Here is a 14,170-nt window from a genome sequence, read left to right on the forward strand (position 1 = left end):
AAAAGGAAAGCTGGATGGTAAAATTGAAGGTTGCATGTCGCAGTCTGGGGAAGATAGAGGCCTAGCGAAAACTGAATGTTTGCTTGGTGCTTTTATACGCCTGATGATGGTCTAGTGGCCAGAATGCCGAAGTCGGAGTGATGACCTTCCTTAAACTTATCCCCAAAACATAACTGCGTGGTGTTCGATTACGTAAAGCCATCAAGAAAAGCAGGCTCATCTATTGTACCTTTAAACGTACGTTAGAATTGTATAACTGATAAAAATTTGTGTAGCTTATTTGTCTTCCTTCCTCAGCTGCTGCCGTTACTACCCAGTCATCAGGGAGTTCTGTTATGGTGCAGCGTGGTTGATAAGGATTCTTCTGTGTCTGTGTTCTTCATTTACTGTGTAGTGTAGGTGCTGGAGAAGGACGCCTTCACGTGTTGGCACTGACAAAATTTAGCGGCTGCACTGCATGGTTACACAAACGTCCCTCGGGTCTCTGCCTATTCCCTAGAAGTAGATTGGTGGACGCAGGAGACAGGCAACTTGGGCCAGCTGTCCACAGGGTTCATGACGGATGAGCCTGAGGATGCAACTGTTACTAGGGTGCAGTGTAATCGTTAGGGATTTATATTACTTCTTCCTTACATAAGCTTCTTTTCTTCTCAGTTGCTGTCGACATTGCCCTACAACCAGCTCATGTCGTAATAGTGTAAGTTATGGGTTTTGTGCGCATAATGTCGACTACTACCTTGCACGTTACCAATATATCTTCGTTAACACAAGTGCAACATGCTCACCATCCTCCAAGTGCAAATGTTTGGCGTACTGTACACCGGAAAGGGAGTGTTCGGACGTAGGAGGCTATTGCATAAGGAAGGAAGAATGTTGTAGGGATGGCTACGTCAAGTTCAACTGTGGCTGCCGCACTAACCACTGCTCTTGCTGCGTCCCAGGTAAGAACTCATCTGACGGTCACTGCTGTCTCAGTGTTTATACGTCCTACTGTTAATCCAATTTAACCTGGCGGAAAGTTTAACCCATTTGCAATCTATTTCCCGCAGCTCAATGGTACGATAAGAATACCACAGCTTGGCCTTGATTCCATAGCACTTCTTCGTGATTAGCATCATATGCTAGTGCTAATCTCCGATAGCTCAGCATTCAATATTAAGAGACGGCAGTTTTACGCCTAGTTAAACAGAGAGTGTAATGCCTTCAAGGAAAAAGAAGAGAGTAACTAGTAGGGGGAACTCTGCCCGTAATCACCCGGTAATTACTAATATTTCACTATTGTAATATACCTATATTCATGTTACACTAACTTGGCTTAAAATTGTTATCTCTCCATCTTGCATGCTGAATTTTTAACTATAGATCAACATTAGATAATTGTGCCATTCATGAAGTCCCATGGAACGATATAAGCTATAGTATAATCATGAAGAAGTGCCATTGGAAGAATGTAGAGAGTCTATTCATATCCCGCCACTGTGCTTCATGAAATGTTCTGCAAAAGGACGAAAGTCTGGGTCAAGTTAAGGTCTAACGAGAAGAGTCAGTGTAAAGATCTCGAGGAAGATGAGGAGAGTCACTTACGGGATTTTACTGTCATGTTTCTGTTGTAAAGTGCTGTGGTTGGTTCATTTTTACCTGATGGAACTGGACCACTCACACCACTTGAATACTAAGTTCTCATTGGGTAAAATTTGATGAGCCTTAGCTATGATGTAGGAATAAATCTCCTTAGTTACTAGTCAAAGCGGCCCTTCAGTCTGCCTACACTTGGCTACCAACTGAAGTGGCAGGAGTTAGGAATCTTTGTCGGGTTTAATGAAACACAGTGGAGTCTAATTAGTTATTAGTCAAAGTAGCCCTTCGGTCTGACTACACTTAGCTACCAACTGACGAGGAAAGGGTTAGGAATCTTTGTTAGGTTAAATCAGACACGCGATAGCAAGCATAAGGTTCCTGAGGAAAAAGAGCTTAGAGGGAGTGTTCATTAAGACTAACATTTCACTTTTGTAATGTGTTGTACTCTTTCCACACAAACATGGCCTAAAATTGACATCTCCATCTTGAATGCTGAGCTGTTGCAAGTGATTAACACAAGAACATAATGCTAGTCACGAAGAAGTGCTATGGAACGATGTAGAGCGACAGTGTTGTTGTTTTCTGCCATTAAGCTATGGGAAATAATCTGCAAAAGGATCAGATTCTGGTGGAGAGGGATGCCATTGTGTGGTGGCGCTGATATAAATGGGTGGCTCCGCTGACCCATTATAGAAACGTCCATCAACTCCTAATCTTCGAAAGGAGGTTGGTGGAGTGCTGGAGGCCAGTTTCAGCCTGCACTCCACCGGGTTCATGTTCAGATGAGCCTAGGGCAACAACAGCAACAACAACAACAGCTCTCCACTGTTCATTCACCTTAACTTGACCAAGATTTCCATCCTTTTAAAGCATATTTTACGTAGTTCAGTTGCAGAAAAAGACAATACTACGACTCCACAACCTACTTTATTTCACTTCGTGATTAACATCGTATTCTGATGTCAATATATTTTTAATACGCAGCATTCATGATGCAGAGATGGCAGTTTTAGGCCAAGTTAGAGTAAAAAGACCATTGTAAAGTTCCCGAAGAAAATTACTCAAATTAAGGGAGAGCTATACCCACATGGCCTGTGTCTGTTTGTGTTGTTTCCTGATCACCAGACATCTCTGTTCTGTCCACTTTAACTTGTCTGTTATTGCCGTCTGTCTGTACTGAATGCTGAGTTGAGTCAAGGACTGTCTGCAACTGCACAAAGGTATATATATATATATATATATATATATATATATATATATATATATATATATATATATATATATATATATATATATATATATATTGTTACGAAACAGAGAAAGATAATGTACACTTTAAGTGAGAATACTAAAAAATCACTACTGTCCCGTAAAGTTCCAGGTTCAAAACAAAAGAGTTAGATAAAATTACAAGTTAAAGTTTAATGCACAAACTAACAACAAAACATTCAGGACTCATGAGGATAATGTAATGGCAAAAAACAGGTTAAATATATGGTTAACTGCAATAGCCTCTATTAACACGAAATTAGCAAGAGTAAATTTATCTAAGTCATCCCTGATAAAATAAAAATACACAAGGTAATGCTCAGTTAATGCAAGATAAATAATTACAGATACAAAATATTATTTAAAATGACTGATATAAAACCCCACATTAATCACAAAGACCTCACTAGGCCTAAGAATCAACCCTATGCTACACAGTACAAGAAAAAATACAACAGTTATACTCAAATTACACACAGCTGCTAGATGTTTGGAGATTTCTTGAGCACTCACAATAATAATATCTGTACAAGGGAGGACAGAGATGTGAACAAAATGAGGAGCAAATCTAAGTGGCAATGATGCAGAGACTGAGCTCATTATATAGGGGCCAGCAGAGCTTGATACAACTTGTAAGAAGGACGCGCAAATGAAGCCATGGGGACAAACAGTTGACAATCCCGCACTGAATAACAGAAAGGACTTACTCTACTATAACGGTAGAAGGGGGGGACTGAGGCAGAACACGCTCGTGATCAAACATGCAGCATACTGTGCGTTAAAATTACACAAAGGATGATGAAATCATAGGCTATGCAACAATATATATATATATATATATATATATATATATATATATATATATATATATATATATATATATATATATATATATATATATATATACTAGTCAAAGCAAATCTTCAGTCTGACAACATTAGGCCATCAACTGAGCGGAAAGGGTTATAGATTTTTGTCAGGTAAAGTAAATTCGCTGGAATTCTTTGCCTTTCTTTTCAGAGTCCAGCAGAGCAAGAGCCGACTCTTGCCTCCAATGCAGTGCCAGCAAGTAGACGCCATCATGGAGACAAACCTCTACACACACAAGGCTGTCATCTAAATAGAGTAGTAGTAATAGCAGTGTTGTCAGTAACTGTAGTCCCATATTAACCTCAACTGTGAACCTGGTGATAGTAGTGACAGAAGTAGCAGCTGCTGCAGCCCTAAGTTAATCCATAATGTGAAGTGGCCGGGTTAGGTACCCTTTCCATTATTTTTTTTTTTTTAATGAATTTATTAATTTATTTCGCTGCTAATGTGCGGTTTTTGTCGTCAGCCCTTCAATCGGTGGCGTAATTAACTTTTATATTCCTGTTGCCACCAGCTTATTAGATTAAGCTTTGGAAAAACATGTTTGTGAGGCAGGTAATGAAGGCAATCATCTGATCCCTCCATTTCGAAAACCTTCTTTAGTGAAAAAGGGAAAAGTCTTTTGAACGCAGCAGAATATACAATGAAAAGTAAGAATGAAATTGTCAAGAGATTAAAAAATAAATTAAATGAAATAAAAGTCTCCGGGTTCAGTTGACTAAAAAAAAAATGAGAGTTTCAGAGTCTCTATCTGTCTGTCTGTCTGTCTCTGTTTCTATCTCTCTCTCTCTCTCTCTCTCTCTCTCTCTCTCTCTCCAAAAACTCCAGAATTTGTTGGGAATTACAGTTCTTATTTTAGTTTTTTCAAGATGGCGGCCATAAAAGTTGAAAATTCTTCCAAACTGATAATTTTTGTCAATAAATAATTGCATTAAGGAATCCGATACCAAACTGCTATTTTTTAATTTTTGTTGATTTGAAATAATGCTCATCATTGCAATGCATATTGTATTTGAATAATTAAACTCTTGGCAAAATAAAGCATTCCTAATTGGCCTGTGTGACTGTTTCTTTACTCCTTCACACGTGGACAGAATGACACGAAGGCGATTGGTTTGTGGCCAACCCTTCTGGTTTTAAGATTTATGATTATAGACGGACGGTTATATAGATCGAGAGAGAGAGAGAGAGAGGGAGAGAGAGAGAGAGAGAGAGAGAGAGAGAGAGAGAGAGAGAGAGAGAGAGAGAGAGAGAGATGAATGAATAGGTGAATGAAAGGATGGATGGATGGATGGAAAAACAGAAAGCTATAGACAGACAGACAGATACATAGATATAGACAGACATATAGTAGCGGCACACACATGGACAAGTAAGAGGTTACCATTGAGTAGGCTGTGATAATATCAAACAAGCAAATAATTAAATGTCCAATAACCTTTCAGAAAAACATTTTATTCACAAGAAATTTTCATTTGTCTAAACGTCTTTGGAGATTCCGTAACCCCTCTCCCTTAGCGATTTATTCTGCAACTTACACCCCAGTCTCTTCTTGTATCTTTTCCTCTTTTCATAAGCTCGAGAGCTATTTTTGAATACTGTTGGCTTTGGTTGTATTACCGTAGTTTTCCCTACTACCTCCGCTGGTTCCCTTAACACGTTTATTAACCTATCATTCAACCCATCAGTGTCACATTCTGCATAACTTGGAACCTTATTTTTTTAAAACTGAAATACACATTTATTTTAGCTTACCTTTATCGGGCATATCTTTTTTTTTTTTATTTTTAACCACCTTCTTTCTTTCAGTTCTGAAACTGACTCTGACTGGAACCCACCATTCTGTGGTAACTTACTATATTTACTTTGTTGATGTCACATCAGTCACTGTGTTGTTCTTATCTGCCATAATGAAGTCATTTTCATTCTTTGTTTCTCCATCTGGGCTTCTCCAGGTCCATTTTCTCCCGGTTCTTTCCTGGAGGAATGTGTTCATTATTTTCATGTTATACGTTTCAGCAAAATTAGCCACTATTTCACCTCTGTTATTTCTCTCTCTGATTTTCCGAGACAGTGCCTACTCGCTTTCGGTGGGACACTGCCCGTAAGCATAGGAGACAGTGCCGTTGAACCTTTAGTAGATGATGATCCAACAGGAACGCCCGTAAAATCATTACCAGTAGCATTCATGTTTGGTCAGGGTGGCTGTGGTAAATAATCTTACCTCCTGCCACATAGTTTCTGGTGAGATGTTAGTTTTTTCCCACATTATGTAGTATAATCAGTGGAGCTCTGTATATCTCTAGGGGATTCCATGGTCCTCTCATCCACCACCCAGGGAAGTGCCAGGTAGCAGTGGAATCCCGTCCCCTGGATATATATATATATATATATATATATATATATATATATATATATATATATATATATATATATATATATATATATATATATATATATATATGTATATATATATCGTATTTTTTGAGGAGCTAATATCAACTGACCTGGGGTCGGATTATGTTCCAATACCCATGAATACACTTTGTACAAGTTTTATCATAATCTATCGATGGCTAGGGGTGGAACAAGACGAGTGAAGTAATCATGATGTGTAATTTTTCTTGGTAATTTATGATAATTTTTCTAGAAATCGTGCAATGTACAAAACGTTTATTGGACGAAAACATTAAACTATATCTAAAAACGGCATTCGATCATCGAAAACAACTGCTGCATGAGTTTTAGGTAGAGGCAATGTCAGAGTCGTGCACTATCAGCGGACACGTTTGCGCTTGGGGCAGCACAGGTCTGGCTGCAAACGGCGGCTATGCTCCACTGCTTGAAGCACGTTCTGTTGGTGCGGCTGACCCCTGGCTGTTGAAACATTGTCAGACGTGAGCTTAACGCCTATCTCGGTGCAGTCGTTGACTACGTTAATGGAATGCACATTTGCTGCTCCCGCCTGGAACGTACTGTTGGAAACCCAGTTTTCAATATACAGCACCAGAAATCCCGGGTTGATTTTAAGCTGCTACATCCCGAACCAGCAATCTGTGTTTGCTAGTTCAGACAACCTGGTTGTCGGCGACAGAACTGGAAAGTTTGGCTTACCATAGCCAGAGCCAAAGCACAGTCTATAAAGTTGCATTGGTATGTCAGCTGGCCTATGCTGCAGTATGTGGTCTGCCAGTTCACGTCGTTCGGCAGCAGGGATTTTTTCATTGAAGGGTGACAATGGCAGCATTTCAGCCATCAAATACCACAAGTGCCACTGCAGGGCCCTGATGGCAGACACTGCAATAATAGAATCAACTGATTTGTACTGTTCCAGTTGACGGTAGAGTGCAAGATCATTCCAGGCAGCATCCACAGCACTGTCACAGGTCAACCACCACGTTGAGTAGATGTGGACGATGAAAACCGCAAATACGCAAAGCTTTGGCACTTGTTGGCTCGTGGTGATAGAGCTCGATGGAAGAAGCACGATGCACTGCTCCATCAGAGCTAGCTTTAGTGTAAAAAGCAGCTTGGCCATACATCGAGCCTTGTGAAGGGCTCCTGGTCGCTGAAGTCTCACTGGAGTTTGCTCGGCAACTGACTTGGCGACCAGCTCGGCGGTTGACTCAGTGACCGCCTTGGCAGCTAGCTCTGTGGCTGGCATGGCAGCTGGCTTGGCGGCTGGCTTGGTGGCTGGCTCAGTGGCAGGTTTGGTGGCTGGAAGGGCCACTTGACCAGTGCTTGGTGCAATCAGGTAGATGAGACACAACTGAATCAATTCACAATAATCACCTCACTTGTAACCAGACACTTGTGCAGCACATTCCATTATGTTAGCACGCAACTTTACCAAGAAATATGACTCGACGTCGCAGGGACTGTAGCAAGTCAATGGTGTGCTGTGTTCTCTGGTCAGCAGGTGCCAGTTACTCCGTAGATGCACGAACAGACTTATTTCTGGTAAGCATGACGTCATGTTGAGGGCATTGAAAACACTACTCAACATCACTTCACCAATATGGTGTCGGCACCTGGACCAGAGCAGTGGCCTCCCTAGTGACACCTCGATGGCAATGCAAGCTGCTGTCATATGACCAGTGCTGGATGCTGTAGTGTCAAAAGCCATATTGATGATCTGGTTGGTGCAGCGCTGTTCATGCAGCAGATTACATGTTAGTTGGGAAACGATCGCTCCACAAGCTTCGTCTGTACCTTTATGTTATGCTGACACACCTAGGAGTTTGCATTGGGCGGAATCCCCAATCACAACTGTGAGGCGTTCTTCTACCCGTGGTGGATTACTGAGGGTTGGTGTCAGCTTGCTATCCCAGTGTAGAGTACATATGGAAGATGGTTTTAACTTCTCACATAGCTGGTCGCTCAGTGACTTCAGCGCATGATGGCACGAATAATCGGCCATCGCATAGGACAGAGACATTGCTGATGGATCGCCATTCAACTCTGTGATCAGCTCATGCATGAAGGCAGCCCATTGCATCAGTGTCATCCTCAGTCAAGTAGGCAAGTGCCACTAGGCTCGGTCAACTAAAAATGTTGTGCAGTATAAAAACAGTGGTTCTGCTTTTCTTGCGCTGGCTATTATGTGGAACAGTTTTGGTCATTCGAATGGTCTCCTGCTTGTCGTTGTCTGGACTGTTGTCACTATCTGACACAGCTGGATCACATGTCAGTTGTTTCCTTGAGCCTGGTTGGAACGTGCAAGATGGCTAGCTGCCCTGTCTTCACGCTCCCTCCGTCGCTTCACTAGTGCCATCAGCATGGTATCAAGCACATCGAAAGAAACCAGCCTGTTGCTTTTCATGCTGGCCAAAAAAGCGATATCCTCAGGAGTCTGAAACAACTCTTCAGCATCTGGAGTCCAAAGTGGAAACGTGCATCTAGTTTTTTCATAAAGGTATTCCCTGTTTTGATGGAAGCCTCAGTAGAACACCTAGCCTGCAGAATACGCCGTAGTTTCCTGCTCTCCTCGACAAGTGTGATCATCTTCACACACGCTCGTTGGTAACTCACCATCGGTATATTGGCCTTATTGTAGAACGGCTGCAACTGCTCCAACACGACCTCAGCTGCTTGAAACTGTGACAGAGTTCCGTTACTACCAGCAACAATATTTCTATTGCAGTTATGAATCATGCACCTCAGAATCTGTCGACCACTTGGTAGCTTAGCTCCAGTAATCGTGGCATCGGGTGCCCAAACCAAAAATCTGGCACCGTGTTCTTATGCAAGAACCAGAAGCCTTATTGGAATCGGAACTGGATGTTGTCATTTCGGTCAACTACTTCATAACTGTCAAAAAAAAATTCTGAACTTTATGTACTAAGATTTGGTTAATTGAGGAAAGAGCAATTTTCAAAGCAGCGTACCCGAACAACGCAAGCTACTATAGAATACATATTTATTCCAGTATTAACCACACTAGGCAATTATTATCAGCAACGTCAGAAAACACTACAGCAGAACCCATTGTCTTGGGCAGTTCACAGAGCCTAGCAATATCAAACTGCTAAATGGTTGTCACTAGCAATTCCAAGGCGTCGGTAAAGCACAACTCTGTGTGCATGCCTGAGTGGTGCGCGGCAGAGACCAACACTGATGCAGTGAAGCAGCAGAGGCGAGTACAGCAAAGTTCTCTAATGACTATAAATATAATAATTTTTATGATTAGCCTCAACAGTTTTTCTGTTTTGCCAACATTCGAAGAGTGGCGTTCACTTACACCAATAATACTGCTACCTGTCATGGATGAGTTCTACCTGGATGCGCCTTTGATGTAAGCATGTAATGCCATCTAGTGACAAAATTGTAAGCTCGTAGTGCAGAACAAGGCTAGTTGAATTTTCATAGGCTTTGTTGCCCCCCACCTACATCACCAATGACTGCAATAAAATTTTACAGGTTTTAAAACAGCATACAAGAGAACACTTTTATCACTCAGGCAAACAATCTTTCAGGAAATCTGTACTTTAATGCACTCTAATATCAATGACTACATACATACATATATATATATATATATATATATATATATATATATATATATATATATATATATATATATATATATATATATGTGTGTGTGTGTGTGTGTGTGGCAGGTGGGGGCACTCATCATCCACTCACTCGATGTAGTGCTGCTCTCGGGTGTCTGCCCTTTCCCCTCCTCCATCCTTCTTTCCTTCCATCCTCTTCTGTCTTTCTTTCCTTCATTCTTTCCTTGTCTTTCTGCCTACGGGTGCCTTTACACTCCCTCCTCTAACTTTCTTTCCTTCATTTTTTCCTCTTCCTTCTGCCTGTGGGTGACTACGCTGAGTGACAAGCCAAATGGTTTCCTGTACACCAGGAAACCATTTACTATGCTGGGTGGTAACCATATAACCAACTTTTGGCGCCTGGTGGTTCAGTGCGTAATTACGGTGCTCCAATCGGATTGAGCCGAGGAAGGTTTATATCCAAGGGTTGGTTGGGCTTTATTGCTCACGTAATGCCACTCACGGATGAGTGATGCTGGTCACTCTCATCTGAAATGTCAGGGCCAATTTGCCTAGCCTCGGGTTCCTACACTCCTCATGGGGGAACGTAGGACTAGATGATGGATATATATATATATATATATATATATATATATATATATATATATATATATATATATATATATATATATATATATATATATATATATATATATATATATATATATATATATATATATATAGAAGAACCTCTGTCGCAGCTGCCTTAGAGTTTTTTTCATTCCCAGGTGTCCACTAGTGATCTGGTTATGGGACTCATTCAAGATCTCGGACCTCATCTTCTTTGGAACCACCAGTTGCCAGTACTTGCTGAGGCCATTGGGTGTCTCCCACTGGCTCTCCAGTAGTCCGCTGTTCAAACAAAGAAAGTCCCACTGACTCCAGTAGCTGTTGGTCGCAAGGCTTAACCTGGAAACTTCTTCCCAAGATGGTCGCACTGTACTCCGCTCCAGCCACTCTAGCACTGGTTGTAGATCTGCATCCTCCATCTGCATCCTCTTCAGGTCTTCTTCATCTGATGCTGGCCCTGTCACTGCAGTACAGCTGCATTTCTTCCTATGAGCTTTTTTACTACACTGCCGGCACTCCGAATCACAAGGCTGACGACTCAGGCAGTCAGCATTGCAATGTACCTGCCCAGGATGGTGCTGCACCTCATAATTGTGCTGGTCTAGCTTCCCGAGGCAGCGTGCCAGGTGTCCTTCCAGATTCTTTAGCGTTTTCAGTCACCTGAATGCCACATGGTCCATCCTGATGATGTAGTAGGACCCATACAAGTAAGGATGGATGAAATCAAGGCTCTTCATCGCTGCCAAGAGCTCCTTATGGGTCACACAGTAGTTCCACTCCAGTAGGCTGAGCTTCTTGCTGTAATACACCACCACATACTCCTTGTCATCCTTCTTCTGTAATAATGCTCCATCAATACCATGGTCACTAGCGTCACAGTCCAAGATAAATGGCTGACTCTGATCAGGGTACAGCAATACTGGAGAGCTTGCCAATGCATGATTGAGTTCGTCAAAGGCTTTCTGAGGCTCTGCTGTCCATGCAAACTTCTGCCTTTTTCCCAACAGCTTGTGCAAAGTCCTTGACAAAACGGCGATTGTTGGTACACAAGCCAAGGAAACTCTGTAGCTCCTTCACACACGTTGTAACTGGTCAGTTTTCCACAGCTGCCATCTTCTCCAAGTCAGTATGAACGCCATTCTCGCCTACAATGTGTCCCAGATATTTTACTTCCTTCTGAAACAAGTAGCACTTCTTGGGGTTCAACTTGAGGTGCACTGTGCGGGTCCTCTTCAACACCTCCGACAGGCTCTCCAATTCCTGGTTGAAAGTCCGTCCAAACACAATTACATCGTCCAAATAGATGAGAACCATCTGCCAGTGCAAGCTTTCAAGTACACAGTCCATGAGATGCTCAAAAGTAGCTGGGACATTGCATAGGCCAAATGGCATCACTTTAAACTGCCATGAACCTCACCCATATGAAAAGACTGTCTTCTCTGTCCTTCTCTGCAACCTCGACCTGATGATATCCTGCCTTCATGTCTAGGTGGAAGAACCACTTAGCACCTGCCAGATCATCCACGGTGTCATCAGTTCTTGGCAAGGGGTATGCGTCCTTCACTGTCACATCATTCAGGGCTCAATAATCTATGCAGCACCTTCATTATCACATCATTCAGGGCTCGATAATCTACACAGCACCTTATTAAGCCATCCTTCTTCCTTACCAGAACCACTGCTGTTGCCCAAGGACTGCTGGACTTTTCTATCACTCCTTGACTTTGGAGATTCTCCATCACCATCTCCATTTCTTGCCGTTGGGCTGGTCCCATCCTCCACACTGGCTGTTTAATCGGGTGGTGATCCCCAGTGTCTATACTGTGCTCCACCAGATCAGTGCACCCCAGGTCTAGGTCTCAAGTGGAGAAGACATCAGCAAACTTCATCAGCAGCTGCCCCAACTTCAGCACTTGTAGGCCATCCAGGCATTGGAAACTCCTTGAGAAAAGGTCTTGTAAGTGCTCTGGCAGATACCCATCATCTTTGACTATGCTCCTTTTACAGGCCTTCCTCTGGTACCACTCAGGGTTCACCGCCTGGCACAGTCCAACAATTTCTCCCTCACTGATCGTCATTCGCCACCACAACCGGCACTTCATCTGGATCTTTTTCCACCAGAGTTCTCCCCACCATCACTCCGGCCTTTGTCTTGCACTGTACATCAGGCTCCACCACCCCTAGACAGCTGTCAAAAGAGCCGCTCACCTTACACTGGAACGACAGTTCTGATTTTAGGGGTATCACTGTAGTGGGGAGCTCCCTCATCTAGCCACCAGAAATGGTACGTTTCACTGCCATGATGGGAACCGACCTTCCTCGAACCTTCAGTTTCATGGAGCAGAAATCCAGCTCACATCCCATTGACATCAGATAGTCCAGACCCAGAAGGCAAAGATCCTCCATCTCGGCCATGTAGGCTGGAAGAGTGGCCTTTTGCCCTGTCATTTCAATCCAGACATTAAGGGGTCCCCTCAGTTCTGCACAGTGCCCAGTTATGCCACACAGTTGTTCTGATGACTCAGGCAGATACCGATAATGTAACACATCAGGCCTCACAAAAGTCTGCTGTGAGGCCGAAACAATCACCAGGGAACACTTCTTTCCATCTATCCTTCCGTCTATTTGCAAACTGTCGATTGCAGTTCTCTTGCACATTCTTGGTGGTGGGGCGACTTGGGAAAAGCCAGCTGGTGGTTGCCCCTTAACACGAGCCTCCATTAGTTTTCCACTTCTTTCTGGTCTCCTGCAGTCTTCTTCTTATCATCCTTTTTCTTCGTTGGACACCCAGAACTGAAGTGTCCCACCTCGCTACATGTCCAACATGCATTTGTTATAACTGAAGATTTCGTTACACTGCTCTGTTCTTGCTCCTTCTTCCATTTGTGACAATCCTCCTTCTTATGCCCTGACTTCCCGCAAAACCAGCAGCCACCTCCGGTCTTCTCCTGTTCTCCCTTCCACTTGTAGCAATCTTCTTTTCTGTGTCCTGGCTTACCACGGTACCAGCAACTTTCTACAAATTTTTCCATTTCACATACTTGTCCCTTCCTTGCCTTGAATCCTGCACTACGACCTGCCTGAAAAGTGGATGTTCTGGACCTGACATAGGACTCAGACTCTAGAGCCCTGGCTAGTGCTTCTTGCATGCTTATTGGTTGTGCCTGCTTCATTTGCACTTTCAACTCTGCACTATCAAGAGCATTGATGAACTGGTCCCTCAGAATGGCCAACAGGTTAGCTGCTGCTCCAGGGTATGCTTTGTATGCCATACTCTCCACGTCATGAACAAGCTGTTGTAGGGATTCTCCTCGAGTCTACATGGCTCTGGAGTCTTGCTCTGCAAACCTCAGTCTGGTACATGGTTCCATATGTGTGCTCCAGCACTTCTACTAGGGACTGATAAGTGTTCCTCTCCATCACTGACATCTGGCCGAGAATTTCTACTCCAGCACCCTTAACCCGTCATGTCCCGAGCACTTTCGCATCTCCGACACCCCCCAGTCCCGAGCATTTTTTATTTATTTATTTATTTTTTTGGCTAAAACCTCTGCGTTTGGTGAGAAACATCGAGAAGTCATAGAGAAATCACTCACCTGAGGTGTAAAATACACGGTACAGGTAGGAGTGCCTCCTTACCTTACAGGGTTTTCTATCAGGCTGGCTGGAAAGAAAACGAGTTGTGTGGGAGGATAACTATTCCACACAACTCATAAACGTTATTTATTTATTTATTTGGTACGAATTTATATGTAGTACGAGAGTATATTGGTTTTCAAATAGTAATATAGGCATTATAAGCATTGTTTCACTCACTAACTCATCACCAT

Source organism: Coenobita brevimanus, chromosome 49 (assembly GCF_032717465.1).
Source record: "Coenobita brevimanus isolate Jiangsu-jjx chromosome 49, ASM3271746v2, whole genome shotgun sequence".
In the NCBI taxonomy this organism is placed as follows: Eukaryota; Metazoa; Arthropoda; class Malacostraca; order Decapoda; family Coenobitidae; genus Coenobita; species Coenobita brevimanus.